General features: G+C 42.4%; 1 protein-coding gene across 6 annotated transcripts in view; it reads right to left on the reverse strand.

Moving 5' to 3' along the window:
* Positions 1-8603, reverse strand: part of BCL2L13 (BCL2 like 13) — a 41401-nt gene extending 32798 nt beyond the window's left edge. For 2 of the 6 annotated variants that reach the window (XM_048500077.1, XM_048500072.1), the window contains exon 1: positions 8398-8572. The gene's annotated coding sequence lies outside the window, so the exon portion shown is untranslated. The other 4 variants (XM_048500076.1, XM_048500073.1, XM_048500075.1 and 1 more) reach the window with 4 other exon arrangements.
* Positions 8604-10601: the final 1998 nt, after the last annotated feature.

Raw genomic sequence — 10601 nt, forward strand, 5'->3', positions numbered from 1 at the left:
ACATTTATTAAAGGACAACCGAGTCATATGTCAACATACAGAAACATTTCAGGGATAGGAAAAAAAATTTCATGGAAGAATCATCAAAATGTTACTCCCAGGTAATTGACCAGCTTTCTGTTAAATATTATCAATCCCAAGAGATTACCCCACTGAATTCCTCTTGTGACTGAGATTGTTATCAAATACTGTAATTTATTTCAGTATAATAATAAGGTAGTAATATAGCGGGGAGATATATATTTTAAAAGGGAGTGGGCAGGTCTTTCAGATACAGCTCTGAACATGCCATCATTTGTTCTATGTTACTTAGCAATCTGACAGTTTTTCAAAGTACAGTACATTCAGCAGTGAAAAGCTGTCTTCTTTAAAAAGAAAGCGATTAGCCCTTGACACATTCAGTTTGTTCTCTTCCTAGGGAGCTTTATATTTCCATGGGGATCCATTGAAATATGCATACCCCATCACTACCTGGAACCCAAAGCGGTGGAGTACAGGAAAGGCTTCAGCGCTCAGCTTTGCTGATTCCATCAATTGGTTTTAAAATGGATCACCCTAGCTTCTGAATGCTGTCTATTGTTCAAAAACTGCCAGGACAGCAAGTTTTATTCAGCTAATGAGGCCAAAGTACCCTCATTCTGGGTATGCTAAAGGACTGAGAGATGGGGAACATAAATAATCACTAGGCCCTCTATTTTCTTCATTGTTAAAATTCAGTTTCCACCAATGGAAGAGGTTGCTTAAGAAGCCACATGGTGTTTCTGAGACTACCAAGCTTAGACAACATTAAATAGCAGAAATGGGGGAAAGGGAGAACATCTCACTTTCCTCCCTTCCCTGAGAAGTGTGCACAAGACCAACATGTCCCTATCCAAACTACTACAACCCAAAAGCCGATATTAGTAGTTCTGGAGAATGTCGATGCAAATAAATGTCCAACCCCGGAGAGGCGCTCTCCAGTCCGCACCTGTATTTTCATGATTATATTCGAACAATTTCTTTCTGCAGACGTTTCTCAGTATGACTTACTCTCCGAAGCAATAGTAATGCTAGCTTTACCTATGTAACACTTGCCAGGTTTTATTTTACAGTCACTTATTAGACTAGGACCAATTTTCTGAAACCTACCAGGAATCCTTTTGGTGCTATTTCAGCCATATTTCAGAAGCGATGGAGTTACTTTGTATGATTTCTTGGAAATTATTATCCCAGGAATGTTTCTTTTTCACATGTTAATGAGTACTGAAGTTTTATCTTGTGTCCCTTCTATTGTTCCTCAACCAATTACACATTCCCTGAAAACAATGGTTCAGATACCACTAGACCTGTGCTATCTTTTGCAGTAAAATCTATGACAAAGTCAGCTTCTCTATAGATAAAAAAAAGTTGAGTAATGTATCTTTTGGTCAGTTAATATCCAACCTTTAACATTCATTCATTATTGTAAGCAAGAACAAATAACTGTTTCTATTAGACAACTCTCTGGGAAGCCTGGCTTCTTTTAATATTTATTATGCCTGGAAGCCTCTATCAGCTATTTCCCATGATAAATTCCCCTGCTGCAGAATTTCTTACAGTTATGAACACTAGTGAGAAAACTTGAAAACCACTAGCATCATTGCCCTCACAATTTAAAATACATTAGCAAACATCTTTTGCGCCAGAATGCCTCTGAAGTATATAGCACTGTTCCTACAATACTGGTTATGGGGAAAAGAATGATCTCATAAAGGCAGAACACAACGGCCCTAACTGCTTAAGTTTCAAAGGCCAAGTATTAAAAAATGACATTTAAGTCACCAAAGTGGCCAAGTGGGAGAGCACTAGACTTAAACCTGGAAGAACCGTATTCAGATCCCAAGTAACCACAAATGCCAGTTCCTAGACCTGACCTTTTCTTTTTGCCATTAAGTCACAGCTGATTGACGATAACCCTTCAGGGTTTTCAAGACAAGAGATGGTTTGCCATTGCCTACTTCTGCCTATGGGTCCTGCACTTCCTTGATGGTCTCCCATCCAAGTAGGAACCCGGGCTGATTCTGCTTAGCTTCTAAAATCTGATGAGACTGGGCTAGGCTGGGCTATGCAGATCAGAGCTTACCTGAAATCAGAGTATTAAATTAACAGCCTTACAGAGTTGAGGAATTATGTACAGCTTTGTAAATATGACTAAGGAATTATGTACAGCTTTGTGAATAGTTAGTCATCCATTTTGAGTAAAAACTGGTTTTGGACAAACTGGATGAAAATTTCATGAAAAAGAGTTTATTTTTCCCCAGGCCACAAATAATTTAAATTGGTATTTATAGGCAGGCAGATTTGCAGGATCTTATTTTGCAGAGCTCAATTAACAATACAATGTAATCAATCCTCCAAATACTACAGAACACAAAAGATTGGATCCTGCCTCTTTCTGCAACCAGTTCGGCCAGTTGGGGAGTCTCCTTCTTAGGAGGTTTTCAAACAGAGGCTGGATGAACATATGTCGGGAGTGCTTTGACTGTGTGTTCCTGCACTGCAGGGGGTTGGACTTGATGGCCCTTGTGGTCTCTTCCAACTCTATGATTCTATCCTCAGTATAGCTTGTACAACATGGCTTTTGTAGACGCAGGTCCCATGATCCCCAGTATAACTTTTTTTGGGTGGTCAATGGGGACCCACAGATCCATTTTCCCCAACAGAAAATCTGGTTGGATCCAACCCTGAGATGCAAGATAAGCACTTCACACTATTAACAGCCAGTTAACCAACCTCTGTGGAAAGGAATAGGAGAAAAATGTCAAATACACAAAAACTGGGAGATGGTATTCTTTACCGTTATGTATTTGCAGTCTATTATGGTCTATGACTGTAATAAAGACTGAATGATTTTGTTTCCGTACCAGTTGCATTCGGTGAAACCGACACTCAACATCACGCCTGAGAATTACAGAGATGATTTATTAGAAATGTAGATTTTCTACTTCGCTATTTTTCAAATTTTATATTCACAAGTAGCACTTCTTCAAAAGAACAGACTGAGTTTTGGGATAAAACCATAGCTCCTCCATTCATGAAGATGGAATAGAAACTTTTTTTGGGAAACATTTCCAGTGCTTTACTTTTCTGCTCACAATTTTCAGCCCCTTCCGCACACGCAAAATAATGCGTTTTCAAACCACTTTCGCAACTGTTTGCAAGTGGATTTTGCTATTCCACACAGCTTCAAAGAGCACTGAAAGCAGTTTGAAAGTTCATTATTCTGCATGTGCGGAATGAGCCTTCAATTCTTAAAAGATTCATTTTTTCATAAAACATATACAAATGGCTGCCACTGCTAATAACAAGTCACAGTCATGACAACTCCTTATGGGGCTTTCCGGCCAAGAGATGAGCAGTTTTGCCACTGCCTTCCTTTACACAGCACTTCAGGTCTTCCTTGGTGGCCTCCCATCCAAGTACTAACCTTGTCCAATTGTTTATCTTCCAGGCTCTGACAAGCTTAGGCTAGTCTGGACTATCCAGGCTGTCATTACTAATATAAATGATAATTAATGTATCTCAGATAGTTATCCCTAAGAAGTGCATGTGAGAACTGCATCTCATTATCTGTAAACATGGAGGCGGGTATAAAACCACCCACACAACAATCCAAGTATAAAGTTATGAATTCATCTGATTAATTTTAATTTAACCTGTACGCCCAGTGCACAATGAATGTTTATTTATATATATTATTGCACATGGGGAAAAGAGATACTGTAATTTACCAATCTGATATAAAAGTAAAGCAAGAGATGCTATGGGGAATGACTGCGAAACTGAGCTGCCCCAGTCACCACGGAAATAAATTAAGTTCTGTTGAAACAGATAAGACAAACAGAGCTACAGCTCATTAAAATGGTAGCACTGGAGGACAGTGTGGTGTAGCAGTTAGGGTTTTGGATTTCAAAGATAGGTTTGAATCTCCACTCTTCCAAGGAAGTTCACCAAGTAGCTTTGGGTCAGTCACTTACTCTTAGCCTAACCAACTTATTAGGGCTGTTGGGATGACAAAATGAAGAGGGGAAGGATGTAAAAGCTGCTTTGGGGAAATAAGGTGAAGTACAAATGCAGTAAATAATAGTTCTTTAGGTATGTAAAAACTGGTGTGTCCAGAGTTTGCAGCGCCTCTAACTTTTCCCCCTTTGTATTTAAACAAATTAAGGAAAATGAATGCTATATTGTCCATATATTTTTACAAGTATTATTTCAATTAAAATTTCTTTTATGTGAAGATTTGGTTTTAACATTTAAATGTAGTCATTTCCTAATCAAACGGCTCAACCATTTTTTTGCTACTGAACCATAAAATCAACATGATGCGCTCTGATGTTTTTGTTCATGAGATCAAAATTTAAACATGCAAAAATAAGATCATGTAATTTAGAGCAGTCGGTGGTACTTGGCTCACAGAAAGGCACATTCCTGATTACTGTCAACCTAAACAGAAACACTTACTTCCATTCCCGGCATGAAGCCTGTACCTCAGGAAGGCCTGCAGCTTATGAACTGCTTTTGGCAGCAGCTGTTTCAAGGTGGGAACCATCTCAAACCTCAAGTCCCACCATCAAGAGTCTTGCCCGTGTTCCTGACATATGGGGCAGGTTGGACATTGGGGTACAGTGCTCAGAAGAGCTACAGGTGGCTCCTGAGCCACTGAGTGAATATCACTGATTAAAGGTATCACAGTATTAGAATTCAAATTTTCCAGAAATGCTTCTAAGTTGATGACTCTGCTGTAATAACTTTATTTTATTTATTTATTTATTATTTATTTAGATTTTTATACCGCCCTATCCCTGAGGGGCTCCGGGCAGTGTACAACAAAACTAATACAAAACAAGTTCAGGAGCAAAACTATACAATTAAAACAACAGCAACCCATAGTAGCTCCATCGTTAAAATATACTAAATTTCATTAAAAACAGCGGTAATACCATAATAGAAGGCGCCCGGTAAACCCTTTTCCTTAAAACCCTCCCCTAGGGAGCGGCTGGACTCCTCCATAGGAGGGTAATCTAGATGTAATTGAGCAGGGGCGACTTATGACAACCCTCTAACCAGCTCATTGCCTTTTGCCACAGAATGCCATGTTTGTAGCAACATCTTTACCCCAATTAGTAATTACACATTGTGAGATGGACATCAAGGAGGAATAGACAATTTCTAGAAATATCCAATAGTAATATCCAGTTCTCTACGTCTGAAACTGATGACTGCTTGGCCTGATACGCAGCCAAGGTAAGAACAGAGTATGAACAAACTAGCAGATGGGGTAGTAGGATTTGGCAACAGCCTACTTTCAAGGGGGAGGGGCTGGAAACTTGTCCTGCTATCAACACATCTTGACATTTCTGAACAGAGGTCTAGACTTTACAAGGGTTAAAAAACCCTAGGGCCGTGGTGGCGAACCTTTGGCACTCCAGATGTTATGGACTACAATTCCCATCAGCCCCTGCCAGCATGGCCAAGTTTATACAACATGTATTATAGTTCCTAACTTTTTAAGAGCCCCAAGTGATTGGTTTGGCGTCGCACAAAAATTTGACTAAGTGTTGTTCTCATATTTTTCAGTTGGAAGGGTTCCATATTTGGCTCCCTCTTCCCAAAACAAAACGGTTATAACATGAAAGCAGTGTTGTATAGTAGTTAGAGTGTCAGACTGGGATCTGGAGGGCCCAGATTCAAGTTCATCACTTTGCTGGGCGATCTTGGGCTGGTTACACTCTCTCGGTGCTAACTTACTTCACAGGGTTGTTGCAAGGATAAAATGGGAAGACAGCATAAGTCACTTTGTGTCACCATGGAGAGTGTACAAATGAAGAAAATACCAGACAAATCCTGCACCCACTGAAGTCACCTCAGAATTCTACCCTAAGATATCAACCAACAGGCATGTAAGATCATCACATGGGAAAACCTTTTTCTTCTTGGTGGGAAATGTTGAAGATCTTGGAAGTTTTATATATTATATTGAATTATATTGGCTAATCTTAACAAAAGATAATACAAAGCTTTTGTTTTTAGAATTAAAATGGCATCAAAGACTAGCTTATCTACCTCTCAGAGCTTGGAAAATATTTCTTTCCCTATGGATCATTACTGAATAGTGGAAGTGCAAAAATGCTATCAAGTATTACTACAATAGAAAAGACAATATATTTATATTCAATTATTCTTGAATATTGCAGAACTGAATCTACTGTTGTTCAACAAAGACACTATTCTTAAAGGACTGAAACAACAGGGGAGGGATGAAAAAGGTTAATGGCTGTCCTTTATCTGAGCTGCACTTTAATATTAACATGCTCATCACAATCTTCTATAAACGTGAAGCCTTCAATGGACTCAACTGAATTTCTCCTATGGCTTCAGCACCCAGACCAGTTTAAATCCATCTTTTCACAGATATGATTAACAGCCATCCAAACAATTTTCTCCTGTTCAATTCCAGGTACAATATTAGAGCAGAATCTGGGTTTCCTTATGTAAAATGGCGTAGCAAGCATCTAAGAGACCACAATAATTCTCTACCCTTCAGGGATAGGGCAGTATATTAAATAAATAAATAAATAAATAAATAAATAAATAAATAAATAAATAAATAAATGCCACATTTCAGCAAAGAGGTACCTGCTTGTTTTGAGGTTTTTGCAACCCAAACTCTACTGGATGCCCTGTGCTATTGACTCTATCTGACTTCTACTATGCAACCTACCTTGAATCTCATGTGAGAAAGGCAAATTATAAATAATATACACAAATAAACAGCAGAACTGTATCAAGATGGGAGAAACCAAAGATACCAGCACAGAATGTTGGTCAATAATGCTGCTAGGATTAGACATTCTTATATGTATGATTTCATAGCACATCAAAGCAAACATCTCAGTCAGCCAACATACAACTCTTCAGGCAACTAAACTCACAGCAAGCACTGACAGCTGTGAAATTGTAATTTCTGGCTCAATGTGCAAAGAACAGACAATCTCCAGCAGGCAGTCGTGGGAGCTATTCTGCAGAACTATTATCCTTCATTAACACCAGAGTCCAAAAAGAGTTAGGCAGGCCTTTGCCTGCAAGGACAGGCTTAGAGAAAAGCACCACACAAACACACACACATCTCCCTGTTATCCCACCCACGAAAAGAATGCTATTCTTACTAACTGAGGAGTGAATCCTGTCGCAAAAGCTGACGTTGGAAGAAAGGTTTTTTAGACAAAAGGCACCCCACCTCGATGCTGCCTCCTGTTATCACGCCCATGAAAGAATGTTGTTCTTACCAACTGACAAATGAATCCTGTTGCAAAAAATGAAAGCAGTTCAACAACGCAGCAGGCACACACACACATACACGCCACCGGCAGAAACGTTCAGCAAACACAAGAGAATTACAGACTGACAGGACACACCATTCTCCACAGTGGGTTGACCCCTATTTATTCACCAGGAAGAGGCGTGGCCCATCCTTCAGCCTATTCGACCCTCCCGCACGTAGCAGTCAGCATTGTCACACCACCAAAACCCACAACAAGCCAACACTTTCCAGATGGGCTCTTTTCACTCCTTCAGCTTTGGGATAATTTAATTCATGATTGAGCAGAGACCACGATGAGACCAACCCCCACCTAAAGCTTGAGATTTTGCTAGTTGTTGGCAGGGGTGGGGGCCCTCTTTGTCTTTCATCAGAGCCCCCCCTCAAAAAAAAGTTTCTCCTCATCCAGTCAATGGGAAGGGGCAATGAAAAAGCAGCCCCAGAACCATTCCTGGGGGGAACTGAGGTTAAAAAGGGGGTGGGGTGGGGGAATTACACCCACCCACAAGTGAACAGGAGAACTCGTTCTACTACAGGCAGGGAAAAACCAGACAATCTGAGGGGGAAATGGTAAAAAGAAGGGGGGAAACACACAGGTACACAACAGTGCATAAATAATCCCATAAATAACTCTTCTTGGACTCTGGTGTTAATGAAGGATAATAGTTCTGCAGAATAGTTCCCATGACTGCCTGCTTGAGGTTGTCTGTTCTTTGCATAGTGAGGCAGAAATTACAATTTCACAGGGAAAAAACACACAGGTACACAACAGCGCATAAATAATCCCAACACACACAAATCCAGTATTCCCAGTATTTCAGCCCCCACCTGCGTCCCTTACGACTAATAACTATTGTCACTATTATCACTACACACACCAGGTCACCACCACCAGCACCTGCCCAGAGGGCGCGCAAAAGCCACGCACCTCAGCGCCAACCAGCCAGCTGCCCACCCCGTAGCACACGCGCGCGCGCCCGAAAGTGCCCGCGCGCAAAAAGAGACAGGAGGGTCCTGCCTCGCCACCCCTCGGGCTCCGTGTCTTTTATTTATTGATCTACCTGAGTCTCGCGAGACTAGGCAGGAGAGGAGGTCAAAGCAGGGGAGAGCGAGCGCCGCGAGAGGGAAGCGGGATCCGTTCCATTGGGCCGCGTGAACGGCGCGTGTGGAACGACACGCGCGCACGGCTCTTCCCAATCAGGGCAAAGGCCGCCATGTTGGGGGAGAAGGGTCGGCCAGAGCGTACCCAATAGCGTCACAGTGTCGTCATCGTCGCGACGAGGAAAAGGGCCGTGGAGGGGAGGGCGTGTGCTAACGGGATAGTCTCTTGAGAGTTTCCCGTCCATCCGGTCAGCTGCCATTGCGACTGCCCCTTTGTCAACGTTGGTTCTAGAAATAAGGAGGGAGGTGTTATGGAAAAACTTCGGTGCTAAAAAATTCCCATTGTTAGTTTCCAGTGCGGAGTATGGAGGGACTTCGCCATAGACTTACTACAAGGACGCCGTCCCACAACGACTTTACTTCCAAGGGTGGCGCTCCATCGCTACCGGGAGTTTATGTTGAGCATCTTGTTTCTACCTCTATGTTGTCGTTACGTCAAAGAGTTAGGACCGTAACTTCCGCCACGGAATTTCTTCCAGGGAGTTGTGGGAGTAGTTTTTCACGTGTGTTAGCATGAGGTTCTTTTACATCTTGGTGTTTTCCTTCTTATTCATGGAATAAACCCTGGTTTATTTCTTTACGAGTAAATGCCTTATAAATTTATCAGCGTCCTTTCCGTTTTCTTCTTTGTAACCTTATTTTCGTTTCAAGTAAGAGACATAAAAAGCACAGCGTTACGGCAAAGGTACATTAACACATTTAAAATAATTAGCTCCGGAGCCTATTACCAATCATGTGAAACTAAAAATAAACAATAAATCGTTTTATATAGGAAGAAATAGGAAAAAATAGGGAAAAAAAGAACATTGGCAACTAAAATGGACGATGTCACCAGTATTTGGATGGGATTTATAGGTGTCTGGGACATTTACGTGGGTAACAAACGGGCTACATCCAGAGTAGTAGCCATTTATTTATTTATTTATTTTTTAAATTTCTAGGCCGCCTCTTCCCCGAGGGACTCGAGGCGGCTCAACAACATGGCTGTTATCAACAGCAACTCAACAACATGACATTAAACATTAAAACTCCGGCAGCAGTTACATATAGTTTGAACAATCCAAAAAATTCAAACAGGTTAAAACAGTTCAAACAGTTCAAACAGGCGCCCCGCTTAAGGCTAAAAGCAAGGGGGAAAAGGAAAAAGAAGGAAAGGGAGGGAACAGGTGGGCCCAGATGGAGTCACAGCAGGCCCAACCAAGATGACAAAGATGGAAATCGGCAGAATTTCAGTGGGGGGCAGTAAAACCGCGGCCAGCCTCTCCAACGGCCCGGTGGAATAATTCTGTCTTACAGGCCCTGCGGAACTCGCCAAGGTCCCGCAGGGCCCGGACTGATGGAGGTAGGGCATTCCACCAGGCAGGGGCCAGAGCCGTAAAGGCCCTGGCCCGGGTCGAGTTTAACAACGAAACGCATCGTCGGCGGGGCTAGGAGTCACCGAAGCAATTCTGCCACTGCCCGAACGCCCAGTGGCCTATGTGGGACATAAGGGGTGATGCGGTCCCGTAGATATCGAGGAGCCCCATGCCGCGTAAGGCCTTAAAGGTTATTACCAGCACCTTGAAGACGATCCGGAACTCCACTGGGAGCCAGTGCAGACGGCATAGCACAGGGAGTAGTGATATGGTCTGAGTAATCACCACCTGTTAAAAGCTGTGCTGCTGCATTCTGGACCAGCTTCAGCTTCCGGATCAATCGCAAGGGAAGGCCCGTGTAAAGCGAGTTACAGTAATCTAACCTCGAGGTGACTGTCGCATGGATCACAGTGGCCAGGTCGGACTGGGAGAGATAGGGAGCCAACCGCCGTGCCTGGCGAAGATGAAAAAACGCAACCTGGGTAGTATGAGCCACCTGGCTCCATGTCAGTCACCCACAGACTGCATGCCACTGCTTGTACCACTATGATGCCTGGTTAGATTCCTGGTATTACATGCAGATTCTGTAGATAGATATCAAGGGTTCCAACCTGCACATGCATGCATATTTGGAATTCTGACATGGCATGGTGAATGCGGCAACAAAATGACTGCTGAAGGTGGCGCAGCCAGCCACTAAAAGTCTGCCATGGCTTGACTTCCGTGACCATGTAGATCCTCGGGTTATA

The sequence above is a fragment of the Sphaerodactylus townsendi genome, linkage group LG06 (assembly GCF_021028975.2).
Source record: "Sphaerodactylus townsendi isolate TG3544 linkage group LG06, MPM_Stown_v2.3, whole genome shotgun sequence".
Lineage (NCBI taxonomy): Eukaryota > Metazoa > Chordata > Lepidosauria > Squamata > Sphaerodactylidae > Sphaerodactylus > Sphaerodactylus townsendi.